The sequence below is a fragment of the Pinus tabuliformis genome, chromosome 9, assembly GCF_031772625.1.
Source record: "Pinus tabuliformis cultivar Carrire ecotype Pingquan chromosome 9, CPIR1, whole genome shotgun sequence".
NCBI lineage: Eukaryota > Viridiplantae > Streptophyta > Pinopsida > Pinales > Pinaceae > Pinus > Pinus tabuliformis.
The window spans coordinates 230218279-230233358 of NC_142307.1; the positions used below are offsets into that span (position 1 = coordinate 230218279).

Here is a 15080-nt window from a genome sequence, read left to right on the forward strand (position 1 = left end):
CTGTAGATTCTACTTTTCTTCTATGGCAGAAACTTTTGAATCAAACTTAGGAGACAATGATCTTAGAACCTTTTCAACGAAAACAAATTCTTTTATTTCTTCACCCAAGTTTTTCATACAATTAACAATCTCATCTATACGTAGGAAATAGTTAGCCACGCTTTCATCATTGTGCATTCTGAGATTTTCATATTGAATTCTGAGAGTTTTAGTTTTGCTCGTTTTACCTGATCATCTCCTTCATAGCTTAGAACGATCTTGTCCCATATTTCTTTTGTAGTTTTGCGCTACATAACCTTGACGAATTCTGATTGAGATAGACTCTCTAATAGAGTATTGACAGCCTTTGCATTTGTTTCATACTGCTTCTTACCAGCCGTATCTGTAGGAGTTGCTGATGGAAATGTGTATCCTGTTTCAACAATATCCCAAACTTCTGTACCAAGAGATTGAAGATAGGCAGTGATTCTTACCTTACAATAGACGAAGTTGCTCCCATCAAAAATTGGTGGCCTGATTGATGCTTCTTTTTTGTAGTTGCTCGTGATGATAGATCTTCCTTCAAGCGATCAAGCTTCTTCTGAAGGACCTGCTCGGATACCAATTGTTGGAAATAATACTAAGGGGGGGGGGGGGGGTGAATCAGTATTATCAAATCAATATAACCTTTTCATTTCCATATTCAGATTAATATACGCTACTTCAGTTAATGAAAACCGCGTGTATACACAACTGTGTATAATGCAACTAGCGTATATTCAGTAAACTTATAAATCAGTTATTTGCTTCTTAATGAGTGTATCATAACATTATTAACCATATGATCAGTAAACAAGAACAATAAAGCAGAACAAATCATCACACATAAACAACACACATGAACACCAAGATGTAAGGTGGAAACCTAATGTGGGTGAAAACCACCTGCTGCAATTTGTCTCTATCTTTTTTTAAATTAGAAACTTCTTTTTACAATGATTCTGTACTGGTGCAGTCTTACACCGATACGCAAGCTGCTACTTGCAAAAGGCTACAACCTTCTCTCATTCTCCAGCTTCTCCTGGAAGCGAGCTACAACCCCCTTAGCTCTTATACTAGCTGAGGTACTAGTACATAGGTGCTGACCTAAAAAAGGCTACAACCTTCTCTTTTCTTCTAGGCACCACGTTTTATACATTTTCAGACTGGATCCATGAATATCAATCAAACATCAAGTATATCTCCATCAACCAATTTCATTTGTACAAACCAGTACTGAATCAAACAATCACTTCTTTGTATGCTATACCCAGAAAACAATATCTGTAGCCAGACACCAACCCTGAACCCAGAATACTGCAGCAATAAACAGAAGTAGCTAAAACAGATTTCATGAGACGTATGCTACTGCAATATGCAGAAACCTGCGTACATATGCAGTTGTATTAAGGCAAACCATCATATACACTATCTTCACTTGCTGAACCCGCATGTATACGCGCCTCTGCTGTGCTGAACCTGCGTACAAATCTATAAAAGATAATTTACCCTTTCACTTAATCAAGCATCAGCTATACCCAAATTAACAAATTTATAGATCTAAACATGCGCCAACTATAACAGATCATAATCACACTATGATACTATTATTCAAGCCTTAAGATCTCGACCCGTCAATAGAACTTATCCACCTTGTGACGCTCAGGTTCCTCCTTGATTTAGATCTAGCTATACACCACAAACCAATCACTAGTATTCCAGGTCTTACTCCTCTTAAGATATTCAATACTTGAGTCGATACCCTTGCCAAATGATCTCCTTTCCTTTTTATAGTCTTAGGCATTACTCAAACCATGGTCTAAAACCATTGAGAACCAATACTAGGGACCCAATACCTGGGTTCAGCACTTTGAATGCAATACCAAGGACCAAAACCATAGGTTCAAATATGTCGGACTAAATACCATGGACCAAACATAAGTTTTCCCACATGTATGCACTTTTCTTTGCATGAAAGTGCATGCACCCGTATACGCGCCTTTTGATCGGTAATCGTGCGTGTATACGCGACTTTGTTAAGAGGAACCTGCATATACCTCATTTTCTTTCATTCTGGGAGCCTGAACTGTGTTCTGCCATCAAGGACAACACCTATGTCATAGAGCCAAACCTGTGTCATAATGCCAACAGATTGGGGAGCCAAGGGCTCGGGCCTAGCCCCAGCCCACGGTTTTGGCACCAGCAGTACCAACCACATAACCACAATCAGATGTTGGAGCACAAAAATTTAACGGGGGCAGAACTTAGGGACCAGCTCCGGATCATATTGCGTCCACCGGAGCACGTGCCAAAGCACGGGAGCCAACAGATTCAAGGGCGATGTTTTGAGGATCAAACTTGATCATATCACTGCCATGTAACCTTATTACATAACCCAGAGCGTAAAACATTTGAGGGGTAGAATTTTGTGGCTAGCCCATGGTCACCACATCCCATGTAACCATAACATAATTGGGTAGAGAGTTGGCAGTCATAGGCGGAGTTTTGGGACTAGCCCACGATTTCATGCCACCATGTTACATAGTGTGCGGCAAACTGAGGTGTTAAACAGTTCGGGCACATAATTTTGGGGATAGCCATGGGTTTTATGTTCTGCACGAGACCGTTACCGAAGTGCCAAGGGCTATCCTGACAGGGGCGGGTGGTTAGCCTTGGCCCCCAAGTGCATAGCCCCATGTGGCCCTGGTTTTCCACCATAGGCCTTATTAGGTAATTAAACCAAGAAAAAATTTGCACCTAGTTCGACACAAATATTACTGGTGCCAAGCGAAATTGTCGCTTGGCGTGCCCAAAGAAGGCAGATTTGTAGGATGGGTAGCAATTCAGTCCATTTTGTAGAGCATATACCAAAAGAAAGCTGGGGAGAACATAACTTCTTCAGGTTTTTTCCAAATTGAGCCCAACAAAAGCCCAGATGGGGGTTTTTAATTGTTCTGAAGCCATTGAATACATAATACTTATATTATGAGCATTGTAAATCCATTGAAAAATAAATTTGATCACTTAATGAAAGAGGCCAAACATTGGAAGTTGGACCAAGAGATGTATCCCGGGAGAGGGTTGAACTCCTTTATCATTTTTGTTGTTATGTGTTTCTGATATGGTATTTTGTCTTTGTTTATTCTGTTAACTAAGTTTAAAATCCATTATTTTATGTGTTTTGCAAAGTGATCCATTATCTACAACATATAAGAATTTTACTTGCAAATTTTTCCATCACCTTCAAGTTTGCATTACAGATCAACATTAGTACAACATATTGTTGTTCAACTTCAAGGTTAGGTTACTTCTTTGTAGGAATCTAACACCCAAATCCATAATCAATTTATAGTATGGAAAAACTCTAAAAGCCAAGCTTTTTAATATTGTTACTTAATTATGGGATACTAATTGCAAATTTTGTAATAACTTACTCATCTACAAAATGGTACTTTATACTTTGTGAAAAATATATTTCAATATAAGAAACTAATAACCAACTCAATGATAAGGCCAATTTATTATAGGAATCTCTTGCTCATATTTGTAAGGAGTTTGTTCCACTTCGAAGATAATATCTAATTCTTTGATGAGTATCAAGGCTTAATGCATAATATTATCGTTTACATCAACAATTGAAGAGGGGAAAAATATATAGAGGAGAAGTAATAACTCCTTATAAAAGAAGTGAGTGACTTGAAAAGCAATACAGTTATGTTAGATGATTGTGTTAGGAAATTGCAAAGTTCCACTTCCTTTGATTTGGTAAGTATGAAGATTCAACTTGTTAAGTAATTAATGCATTGTATTACAAGGTTCAAAGAAATGAATAGTCATGACTTTACACACAAGAATCATGAAAAAACTCTAAAAGAAAATCTTTGTAATGTTGTTACCTCATTATGGGACACTAATTGCAAATTTTGCAATAAAATTACTCATATACAATATGATACTTTAGTCTGTGTGAAAATAATATTTCAATATTTGAAACCAATATCCAACTCAATGATGAGGCCAATTTATTATAGGAATGTATTTATTATATTTGTATGAGTTTGTTCCAATTTGAAGAGATACTATCTAATTCTTTGATGAGTATCAAGACTTAATACATAATATTATCTTTCACATCAACAATTGAAGAGGGAAAAAATCTATATAGGAGAAGTAAAACCTTTTTACAAAAGAAGTGAATGATTTGAAAATAAATACAATTAAGTTAGATGATCGTGTTAGGAAATTGCAAAGTTTCACTTCTTTTGATTTAGGTAAGTATGAAAAATCAACTTGTATAGAAATTAATGCATTGTATTAAAAGATTCAAAGAAATGAATAGTCATGACTTTACACACAACAATCAATTGAGGGAGGGGAGGAATCTAAACTAGGTTTTTCATCTCTTAGTTTTAAGCAATGTACTAAATGGATTGGTTTTAAACTCATTTCATCAAATGGGTTATACAAATTTTGAACTAGGTAATTTTACTCATTTTGAGCCCAGTATGAGAATATTACGAGAAGATTAGATATTTTCATATTTTTCCAACATAAGTCATCTTGATCCCTATGCACGTGTTGCTTTGTAGGGACCAATAAATACATTAATGTTTGCTTCATCCATGATAATCTTGCAAGAACCACATCTTATGCCATCTATTGCTTCATAAACTAATGACATGTCAAAACTTGAATACATCTTATATAATAAATATTCTACTATTGATTCATGGGAACCATGGCATGTACCTTTTAATGAGTTGATACTAGACACTTCACAAACCATGTCTAAATGATATCAGCATCCTCATCATAGAGAGAGGAGGATTCTCACTCTCCATTTAGGTATCGACACCATGCTTACCACACATATTGCAATGGTAATATTGTGTTTTGTAAATTGCTAGTTAAAATCATAAATAGCATAATGGATTCCTCGTGGTCTTGATGGGTTATCTACATACACCTAATGTGGTCAACTTATAACCACACTTAGTAGGTCATAGGGGGGGTGTTAATGTGACCTAATATTTATATGTATCTAACTCCATGCCGCAATTATACATAAGCAAGTGATGTGAATTAAAATCATTATTGGTATTATCTTAAAGGGTACTTTTAGCCCTGTACACATCTAATGTACTTGGGTTACCTAAAGAAATGTTGATCATTCTTACTTGGCTTTTATTATGTTAATGAAATATTAATTAATTTTCATTTGAAATTGTTGACGATCCTTTTTTAAAATTTTTTACTATGATTTCGATGTTGATGATGCCGAGGATGTTTTTGTTGCTAAGAACGCTGAGAAAACTGAAGACGGTGCAAGGCTTTGGTGCTACAAGGTAAGTTCACTCTGTTTCATTGCAAAATGTATAAATTTTTAACCAACAATGTAGCAGTCAACTCTTTACACTACTTTAACAACAATATGTTATAGTTCATTCATATTGGATTTATTCTTTTTATTTGTATCTTACAATGAGGTTATAGTTTATAAGAGTCTTTCTTTTTTTCCTTTTTTTCGTAGAATCATATTTGGTTAGAAAATGAGCATCCATAGAACTAAATCCTAAAATGTGTGGAGACTTAACCATCATCAATAAAATACAGATATAGAAATAGAATTCCAACAAGTAAAGACGCACCATTCAAATGATAGGATACTCATCATTGATTAAGGTGCATCCATTTGCAGTATGTACACCAATGTTTGTAAGAATTTAGGATCGTTCGAGCTAGTTCCATCAATAATAACCCTTCATGCTTATGATGGTCATCCTTCTGTGCTTGAAGAATGAGAAATACAAATCATGGTTAAGTCAATCCCATGCATAATGGTGTTGCACAAGTCACTTGTGCCTAGTAAGTAAGGGTGAGAGGAAGGTTCATTTGGTATAAGACATGAAAGAGTATGGGACGTGTAAATCGTAGCTATTTTTCTCTTATTTGGAAGTTCTCCTTCTACGTAGGGGGTAGGAAAATCCTTCTACCAGTCTTTTAGCTCCATGAGACTAGCGAGCTAAGGATATCCCCATTCTTTTTGCACTCACCTTCAAGATAGCACCTACTTCCAACATGTATGCATTGACCTTTTTGTTGAGGTGGCATGACAAGCCCTATAGGATAAGAGGGGCGGGATGGTTCTCTTGTGTAAAATCAACTAGTAGGCGTGATAGGAGGCAATCCAGTGTGTGGTATCTTCAATCCATCATCTCCCAGGACCTTCAAGTTGTCATTCAAGCTTGATAAGTTTTCAAGGTATCATATGCATTCAAGTAAAAGACATTGTCCACAAGTTGTTGCAAGAGGTCACATGTTCATAGTAAACAACAACATACTCTAATGGTGGATAATTTTTCTTTCTTACAAAAATTTGTTTTTTTTATTACCATTTCATTATAATTTTGTGGAAATTTTGAGAAATGTGGATTAGAATTGTTAAACATGGAAAGGCATTTTAGGGTACAAAATTCATTTTTATTTATAGACTTATGATTGAATTAGTATGTTGATCCTTCATTAAAACATTTAATTGGTTGGAACTTAGTGAATATTTTTCATGCATTTGTATTTTCTTATTTTTAGAATGTTTAGTTACACTGAATTTAATAAATGTAAGCCTATTTTTACTTACATACATCATTCATAATAGACTATATTATTTTTTATTCAAGAAATGTTTATATTTATTTCCTAAAGATATATATGAACAAACATGTGTAGACATATACAAACATGTAGTTACATGAATCTTAAGGACGTCTAGGAATAGTTGAGTTACATTAATTGGTGGTCAATGACAAGGAGATTAGAGACTAAACAAAAAATGATGGCATTTGTTATCTTAAACAAATTGACATTTGTATGCATTCAAATTTTAATCTAAATTGGGCCTCATTAGTTGTGCCAAGGGTGAATTTGTTTGTGTGGCCTTCCTTCTTACCACCTAAAATCCAAGATATGTAGGGTCATCTTTTCTGATCTGGAAAGGTTCTTGAATGTTTCCATCCCCACCCCGCTTTATTTGTTATCTTGCCACCATCTCCTCAACCAAAATCTTATAAAACAATTGAAACCAAACATCAAGGGTATGATCAGTCTCTCCTATTCTAGCTTCACAAATGTAAAACTTGGGACAACATGCTCTAGATGAGTGCTTGGGCAGGCCCACTTAGATAATCATATTTTGATATTTAAATTTCCCAAACTATATACCCGTTATCCCAACATGTTGAAAAAAAGACCTTAAGTTAGTAAAAAATGAATGAACAATCAATAAAAATGAGTAATCAGAAAAATGAACTTTGTAGTCTTGGTTGTCGAAAAAATATCAATGAGTCAAATGCTAATTGTGTAGTTGTGGATTTCAAAAAGCAACAATCAATAAAAACATAATCCTTGTCAGCCCTATAATTTTACAATGAAAATGAACTTTGTAGCCTTGGATGCCAAAAACATCCCAATAAGGCAAATGCTAATTGTTTAGCCATGGATTTCAAAAAAGAACAAAGAATCAATCAAAACTGTGTCCTTGTCATCCCTATGATTTTACAACAAGGAGTTCTACTTTGTCATGTATCTACATCATTAAATTAGATAAGCTCTGCAAGAGTAATATGTTGTTATGTTAAGCATAACAAATTTGACTACATCAGCTAAATCTTTGTTTTTTGTTGTTATATTAATACATAATCATTTTATGTATGGGCAAAAAGTGGTTTCATGATGATCATATAGGCTACATTGCTCTACCAACTAGACATGAGACTCCAACCATGGGTATCTATTTTCATTGGTGGTGGACATGCATATGTAATCTTGCTCAACCAACTAGACATGAGATTTCAACCATCGATATCTATTTCATTTGTGGTGTCCATGCATATGTAATATTTCTCTAGCAATTAGACACGAGATTCCAACCATGAGTATCTCTTTTGATTGGTGGGTATCTATTTTCATTGGTGGTGGCCTCTAGCATTTATAATATGGCATGTCTAGTTACATATTTCTATAGATGGCCTAATCCCAATGTATATATATATATATATATATATATATATATGTATGTGTATGAACATTTTAAAATATGTGTGTGTGTTTGTATTTGTGGAGACACAAATATAGGGCCCAAGTGCATAAGTAGTTTGGGACAATTCACTAAGATCGACTTGCCTATTTTGTAACATAATGGCAGAAGATTAGAACATCTAATTAGGGGTATATATATATATATATGAAATTTCATATAACTAAAAGATGTGGTTATAATGTATTGCAATAAAGGCATTGACCTTGACAACCAATGGTGGTATTGGAGACTAATCCTCTAGAGAGACTTCTAATCAGACACTTCATTAAAGATGTTGAGTGGATTGTTGGTATGGTTGAAAGGTATATATTTCAATTTTATATTTGTTTGAATGGTTAAAATGTATATATTTCAATTTAATATCCCAAACACACTACTCACGTATCATTGAGTTTAAACTTTGAGAGCACGCATTAAGATGTTATTTATGTTCGTGTAGCATTACTCATACTATTGAGTTTGACACAAATATTCATATCAATTTTGACCACATGACACACTACTCACGTATCATTGAGTTTAAACTTTGAGAGCACGCATTAAGATGTTATTTATGTTTGTATAGCACTACTCATATTATTGAGTTTGACATAAATATTTATATCAATTTTGACCACAATTAAGATTCTCTCCAATTTTTTTAAGTTTGTGAGTTTGACATAAATATTCAATTTGACCACATGAAAAAAGCATTAAGATGCTCACTATTTTTGCATGTCATTAGTGTTAACAGTAATAGGAAAATAGTGTAAAATTTTTCAAATATAAGAAAATACATATTACATTTGAATAAAGCAAAGTTATAATTTTATTTCATTTTATCAAGTCGAATCATATATATTGTGAGATTAATACTTCAATACACAATTTTATCTTTTGGAAAATGAATTGAGTTTTTTTATGGGAGTAGTCTAAATGTGACTTTTCGGAGATTCCGATCATCCAAAAAGTGCACAGCCACCCAACCGAATTTTCCCTCACCTCCGTCTTCGTCACCTCGCTGGAACACTACTCCGTTACCTCTGTAACCGTCACCTCGCACGCTGACTGCCTGTTTCAACTTCACCAACCTCGCCAATGCCTTAACGAGCGTATGGCAACTGCGACGACTACCTGTTTCAACTTCACCAACCTCGCCAATGCCTTAACGAGCGTATGGCAACTGCGCCAACTCGATTTGAAAAATTCATGTGAACCGGAGCATCCCTGCTACCCCGCCCTTACCCAGAGCCTGACCACCGAGCGAGCAAAACGCGGTTTTATGGACAGGGATGATTATTGGGTATGCACAAAATGGATAGGTGGGTGAAGCGTTCAAGCTGTTTAAGGAGATACCTAAGCCAAATATGGTCACTCGAACATCCATGGTTGCAGGATTTGTGCAGAATGGATAAGTTGAGAAGGCTTTCGAAACGTTTGAGAAAATGCCTAAATGAGATGTGGTGCCGTGGACTGCAATGATTTCAGGATGTGCGCAAAATGTGACCCTGACTGCATCCCCTGCTACCTCGCCCTCTCCCAGAGCCTGACCACCGAGCACTGCGGCATAGAAATGCCTTTGCAATAGGAAAGAAAACCATTTCCAAGCTCTAAAAGGCCATCTCTACTAACTGTAGTTGTGGGATAAATAAATACATTAGTACAATTAAGGCTAAATTTATCTGAGTATTGTTCAAGTCATTTCCTATTTCATCTTTTGTTCACCATATGGGTTTTCTCGGTTATGAATATATCATCCATAATGCAAATGAAAAGGTAGACAGAGTTCCCCGATGGCACTTTAGGTGGATGTGATATTTCATTCATAATGCAAATGAAAAGGTAGACAAAGTGCCTCGATGGTGCTTTAAGTGGATGTGATATTTGATTCTGTGAGCCACTGAAGGTTGTTGGCTTTTGGTAAACTTGAGGTGGTTGCCCCAAGTGTCTTCGCCTCATAGCATCTGCATTATTGTGTACTGGGTAACTCCTGGATTGCTGTAAATTGATAGAGATCTACCTATGGAAACCTCTACTAAGTCAGGGAAGGGTGCAAGGGGTCGAAAGGGAGGATCCAAGAAAAATCCTGTCACAAAATTAGTCAAGGCTGACCTTCAATTTCTTATTGGAAGGCTTGCCAGATATATGAAGAATGGCAGATATGCCAAGAGGGTTGGGATTGGAGCCCCCATTTTTCTTGCGGCTATGCTTGAATACCTAGCAGCTGAGGTTCTTGAATTGGCAGGAAATGCTGCCAGAGACAACAAGAAGAATAGGATAATTCCCTGCCATATTCAGCTGGCCGTGAGAAATGACGATGAATTGGGAAAGCTTTTGGGGAAAGTTACCATAGCTCATCGAGGCGTAATTCCTAACATTCACTAGGTGCTCTTGCCCAAGAAGGCTGGAGAAAATATGCCAGAGAAGGCTAAAGGTTCTAAGAAGACCTAGTGGCATTTGGATTTTAGGGTTTTGGCATATTTTTAAGCATCCATAACCATGAATACCACTGTGCCTGATTTGACTATTAATAGGCCTGGGTTTCGTGATTTTGGGTTTTTTTGTGACTTTGATGCTAATGTTGTAGCCTTCGAAGGTTTTATAGGTTACGGTTCCTGTATGGCCATGTTGCTCCCTATTTTATTTGCGTGGAATCGATCTGGATACTGGTGGTGATGCCTTTTGTATAGTAAATAATTTGGATTAAAATCCTTTTTTCTATGTGGTTCATTTGCCAAGTTTTATAAGTTTGAAATACAAAAGCCTCTTGTGAATTGCAGGTTCTTTCTTATTATTAAATATAATCCCTGTTTTAATTTTTGAAATACTAGAGGTGGTTATATTCTTGGTACAGTATCTACCATATTTGGGCAAATCATTAAAATCGGAAACCATAACCTTTAATTGTGTTGAGATTTTAAGAGAAGCAATACAAATAAATTTAAGGATCCAATTGCTTCCTCATCCAAGGCCAACTCAAATCCAAATGATTATCACCATGAAACTCTGAAACAAACTGATGATATCAACAATCAGCGAGAAATGCTAAAAACTTACCCAACAGGAAGGGGGTTGTAATTTAATAGTAGAGACTGAATTCAATGTGTCCTCCTCCATATCTTTAACCATGGAATCCAGTAACTTGTTCATGTTATTATTTTCTTTAGGCCCTGCAACCTAGTCGCTCATAAACTAACTCATCAAGTGGCCAATATAAAGTCTATGTCAACATAAGACCATATATATATATATATATATATACACACACACAGCAAGATTCTTGCAGGAGTGATTGAATTTTAAGGAATATGCAGTGAATAGAGGATCAGGGAGACTATGAAAAGAAAGAAACCAACTACTTCTAAAATGACCAGGCAAACCTCTTAGAATATCACAATTCATAATGCTAAGCAAACTTCTTGGAACCAGAATAGAAGTGGAAAAACCATAACCGTATTCTTGAAACCTAGTAGCACATAATCAGACAACCATTAGTCAAGAAATTATCTATTAGACACTGTAAGTACCACCATCCAGCACATAAATTGCTATCTGGAACCAACGACCCAATCCAAACAAGATAAAACTTGTATTCTAAACCCATAATAAAGTGCAGCAAAACAAAAATGCAGTAATACACTCTTCCAAATAAAAATTGTATATAGTTTGATCAAATATTCAACATCTGCATAATATAGTTTTTTAAGACTGCAATTCAAATACATTATAACCCATCACAGCTATAATGAAAGTTCAAAATAAGATCAAATTATGGTATTCATGCTTTGGCAAAGACCTACCAGTCCTCTGATTATTTTAAACCCTTTATCATATACTGTGCCCTCTGATGTTCCTTTCTTTTGACTAAGGAGGTCAATCACTGAAAGCTCTAATTTGCTAATATTGAATTTTCTAACCCAAACATGCTAAGGAATCCCATCACAAGTATTTACCATGTGTGAGATGAACAAGAACCAACTATTAGTGCATGGAAACCATTAATATGATTTATATATTAAGCAATGAGAGGTCATCGAAAAGAAGTTAAAACGTTTAAAACAGTGATGTTAATGCTTGACAGCATATAACAAAGAAGTTGGCTGGGTCATTGAAAAAAGCCCAACAAACTTTGCGAGGCAAAGTTTTCAAGTTTGACTTGGATATTGATTATAGGCAACCACAAAAGTATTTAAAAAAATTCACACTTTGTGTTTAAAAAGTAACTTTTGGGGCTTTAAAGAGAGGCAAGTAGATTTTCCTGACTGGGCAATCAATCAAACTCATTAACAACCCATCAGACACCAGCACGTACTCATTGTTCAAACAGTTCCTGCAAAGTCAAAATTGCTTTGAATCACCAAGACCTTCAAACAGCAGGCCAGGTTTCACCCACAACACCAGGCCAAACCCAATAGGTCTGTTAAAACTGTTTGTTACAGTAGATTGAGATCAATAAATTAAATCTAGAAATTTAAAGGGCTACAACAAAATATTTGTTTCTGCCATGATCGCTGCTACATAATATATGCTGGAATAAGGATCACAGGTATTAATCCTACAACTAGACTTCTGTGAGAAATGTTCATTGTGATGTGTAACATGGAAACAAACTGCCAAAATGCCAGCCTTCACATGAGTACACAGAAGGTTATCAATTCAGATTACTATGACATGACTATACTAACATACTCTAAACAATTTGATATGTGGATAGCTTCAAGGTTGTCTCATCCAACCCCTGGCACAGGTTCTCAGAGTATTGTCAGCCTAATATGTAATGTAACTCTACGTCATCTTCTATATCAAAATCCCTGTGGAGAGAGGGCTTCCACCATGGGAATTCAATGTGTTCTGTTTTGAATTATGACTGAAATGATATTATGGTTTTTAGTAGAAGGGGCATTTGAAGATGTGTAGTAAGCTATGTTTACTACAATCCATCTTAATTGTCTGCAGTAGCACTGCTTTGATCTCCTCTGTTGTAACATCTTCCCAGTGGATTGTTGATCACAGTGTGCAAAATAATAGAGTTAGACTAGGAGCTATTGCAGTTTAATGGGTAATCAATTGAAACATTACATTACCTCTCCTCGAAATACATCTAGTGAAAATACATTGAGGCGAATTAAGATTGCTTGCTTAACATCAAGACCAAGTCCATCCAGAGCCTTGATTATGGATAGAAGCAATCCTGACTTATTGGAACAGAACATGTGAATGTTTAGGACCTTCCCTTCTCTTCTACTTACCTCTGCCTACATTTCCAGGGAGAGGATATCAAAAGGGATTCTCTTTTTCAACCAATCACCATTGATTAGATGGTTACCTAAAAGAACTCACAAAGAAACCACCAATGACAGAGAAGCCTTGAAGCTTGAAAACAGAAAGAGATTGGTTGGCAACTATGACATTCCAATGTGATCAATAATAGAAGAATTATAAAATTTTATGAAGGGTAATATGAAAACTTGAACTTGTTGATTGACAGAATTTCATCTAAGTCACAATGGTCTACTAGTGGGCCTGTCTAACCCAAACAAATGTGGCCAAGGTTTTTCTTATAAAATGGTCTCTTCTTGGTCACCACACATCTAGCTATGTCTATGCACTTCTTGCCTTCATTAAACCACCAACTCCAACTTCACCTCAATTTCTACATTTTCCATTAATGCAATTATCTCACATGTATTGTTGTCACATGCTAATCTAAAGTTGTCTCATGCATTATGGCCATGCAGTCACTACCACACCAAATAATTTCATACTCAACTAACTTATATGAGTCTTGTGCCAACAAACTCCAACCATAATGCCCCCCAAACCCCTCGTCACACCAACAACCCAAATGCAACACCTAATCCAATGTATCTCACCTAGTTAAGCAATTAATTCATTACAAGATAAGTAGAACCATCATAAGTCGTTACACTCATGGTTATCCCTTTACTCATGGTTGAAGTTTCGTGAGTTAGAATCTCTTGTACACCATCAAATTGACTATGCTCCAGTTGTAAAGAAAATTGGAAATGAGATCGATTTAACTCTGGTTGATCTTGAGGGTCTTTTACCTTTGGCTACCATTATGGTTGTTTCTATCACTGCATATACCACTAGTGGTAAGCCTCTATCAGAAGAAAACTTGCAAAAGACTTTAGATGCCTGTGATAGAGCGCTTGCACTTGATGCAGCAAAAAAGAAGGTTTTGGATTTTGTTGAGAGTAGGATGGGATACATTTCCCCCAATTTGTCTGCTATTGCAGGGAGTGCGGTTGCAGCGAAATTGATGGGTACTACAGGGCGTCTCTTTTCACTGGCTAAAATGTCAGCTTGTAATGTGCAGCTTCTAGGTGCAAAGAAAAATAATTTGGCAGGATTTTCAACAACGACTTCACAGTTTCGTGTTGGATACCTTGAACAAACAAAGATTTTCCAGAGCACACCACCTGCTTTGAGAATGCGTGCATGTCGATTGTTAGTTGCTAATTTTTTTTCTCCATGAAACAGATGAACTAGAGACTTTGCATTTCCAGTTTCTTTAAACTTAATAGTTTAGGTATATAACTTGTGGGCTGCAATGAGAAGATATATGACACCCGAAATTGGATCTAAACTTTATAGCTAGATACTCCCAATGGGCATCTCCTTGAAAATCACCTTAACAAGTGACAAACTCCTTTTGTTTGTTGAATTTATAGCAAAGTGGCATGCAATCATGACTTATTGGAATAGAACATGTGAATGTTTAGGACCTTCCCTTCTCTTCTACTTACCTCCGCCTGCATTTCCAGGAGAGGATATCAAAAGGGATTCTCTTTTTCAATCAATCGCCATTGATTAGATGGTTACCTAAAAAACTCACAAAGAAACCACCAATGACAGAGAAGCCTTGAAGCTTGAAAATAGAAAGAGATTTGTTGGAAACTATGACATTCCAATGTGATCAAGAATAGAAGATTTACAAAATTTTATGAAGGGTAATATGAAAAAC

General features: G+C 35.9%; 2 pseudogenes; both read left to right on the forward strand.

Annotated features, from left to right (window-relative positions):
* The first annotated feature begins 9140 nt into the window (after positions 1-9140).
* On the forward strand, positions 9141-10766 carry LOC149148021 (putative histone H2A.1 pseudogene; annotated as a pseudogene).
* Positions 10767-14174: 3408 nt separating this feature from the next.
* On the forward strand, positions 14175-14591 carry LOC149148022 (U4/U6 small nuclear ribonucleoprotein Prp31 homolog pseudogene; annotated as a pseudogene).
* The last annotated feature ends 489 nt before the right edge of the window (positions 14592-15080 follow it).